We start from the raw sequence: 2,364 nt of genomic DNA on the forward strand, positions 1-2,364 counted from the left end.
CCTTGGGGAGTTATATTCCTGTAGATTATATTTGGAGAAGAGATACTGAAATACATAAATGATTTGGGAGATAATGGATTGCTATACGTAATTCACTGGAAAAAGTTTGCCTATATCTTAAATCATCATTTCCAAAAGTGCATATGTTCGCCAAACCTGTTAATTTGAATATATAATCCATATTTTCTTTTTGAATATTGTGGAAATGCTAAAAAACAGTTGTCATAAAAGTTAAATTTTCACCTCTTATCTTGAACACTAGATTTTGTGTATCCCCCAAAATTAGTCTTAAACATCATGGTTTTTCATGATCTAAATAACAGAATGAAGACTGAAATAAACTAATCATCTTGACTTTTTCAAATAGTCGCGTTTGTTTTTTATAAAACAACATGAGGTGGGATGAATTGGGAGACTGGGATTGACATATATACACTAATATGTATTAAATGGATAACTAATAAGAACCTGCTGTATAAAAAACTAAATAAAATAAAATTCAAAAATAAAAAAAAAAACAACATGAGGTCACTGACTGTAATTGTTTTTCTGTATGAAATTCTTCAGTGAGTTCAACCCGTCAGTCACGTACAGCTGTTTTGCCTGAAAATAACTCTCTTGCTAATTTTTTACATACATTTTGGCATCAAATTTCAGCATAACAAAAACACAAAGTTAACATTTATATTAGCTGATTTTTAAGGTTTGAAGTAACTGAATAGAAAAGTAAAAGAGAACAGAAAACTAAGAGGAAGATAAGTATTAATAAAATAGAGCAGAAATTTAGATTATTGCCTTGAAACCACATGGTCAGATGTTAGACTATTTATTTATTTATTTTTAAGATTAGGGAAGAGGTTTTATGGCCACTAGCTATTCATTGTGTGGATTGTCATTTAGATGCAATTTTGCTTATTCAAGTAGCAATGTCCTGCTTTACAGTACACACACCTGAGCTCATCATAATTAGTCTCACACACACCATTCATAAAATTGTATTAGACTGCTTTTTTTTTTTTTTTGCGGTACGCAGGCCTCTCGGTGTTGTGGCCTCTCCCGTTGCGGAGCACAGGTTCCGGACGCGTAGGCTCAGCGGCCATGGCTCACGGGCCCAGCCGCTCCGCCGCATGTGGGATCCTCCTGAACCGGGGCACAAACCCACGTCCCGGACATCGGCAGGCGGACTCCCAACCACTGTGCCACCAGGGAAGCCCTAGACTGCTTTTTAAAAACTATTTTTCTATTAATATAACCTGCAGAGCCATCCACAGAACCCTCTGTTTAGAGGTGACCATCAGTCTGATATTTCCAGTTATCAATTCTTTGTTTTTCTTTATATTTTTATCATTATTATATGTATCCCTAATAACATAGATTAGTTTTGCCTGTGTTTTAAAATTCTTTCTAAATGGAATCATACGTCATGAACTTTTGCTTTTTGCCCAACCTTAAGTTATTAGATTCATCCATGTTACTGTGTGTCTTTATTGTCTGTTCCCTTCTAGTGCTGTGCGGTATTTCATTGTATCAATGTATTACAGTCTAATTATCTATCCCATTGTTAATGGGCATTTTTATTATTTTCAGTTTAAGACATTTTTAAAATTTTTTTTTGCAGTAGGCGGGCCTCTCACTGTTGTGGCATCTCCCGTTGTGGAGCGCAGGCTCTGGACACGCAGGCTCCGGACCCACAGGCTCAGCGGCCATGGCTCACGGGCCCAGCCTCCCTACGGCATGTGGGATCCTCCCAGACCGGGGCACGAACCCGTATCCCCTGCATCGGCAGGCAGACTCTCAACCATTGCGCCACCAGGGAAGCCCAGTTTAAGACACTTAAAATAAATATTTCTGTGGACATTGTGGAGCACTTATCCTGGTCCATATAAACATGTATATCTCTAGTTATGTCCCACCTAGGGGGAAGATTCTGGGTCATAGGATAATATGTAATTATTCAACTTTAATCAATAATGCTTCCCTGTTTTCCACAGTGGTATAACAATTCATACCCCCACCAGCGGTAGGAGTTTCTGCAGCTCCATATCCTCGCCAACACTTGGAACTCTCAAACTTGACTTTTTTTTTTTTTTTTTACCAATCTGAGGGTATATTGTGTTTTTCAATTTGCCTTTTCCTTATCATCAATGAGTATTGAGTACCTTAGAAAATGTTTATTCACTGTCGGATACCTATAAATGCCTATTGAAATATTTGGCCATTTTTCTGTTGAATTGTCTACATTTTTCTGATTGATTTGTATACATATTTTATATATTCTGAACAAGAGCCTTTTGCTGGTTATATGTCTTAGAAATATCCTGTGAGCCTTGCTTTTTTGCTATCTTAATTATATCTCCCTTTTTT

This window comes from Neophocaena asiaeorientalis, unplaced genomic scaffold, assembly GCF_003031525.2.
Source record: "Neophocaena asiaeorientalis asiaeorientalis breed wild unplaced genomic scaffold, Neophocaena_asiaeorientalis_V1.1 scaffold505, whole genome shotgun sequence".
NCBI lineage: Eukaryota > Metazoa > Chordata > Mammalia > Artiodactyla > Phocoenidae > Neophocaena > Neophocaena asiaeorientalis.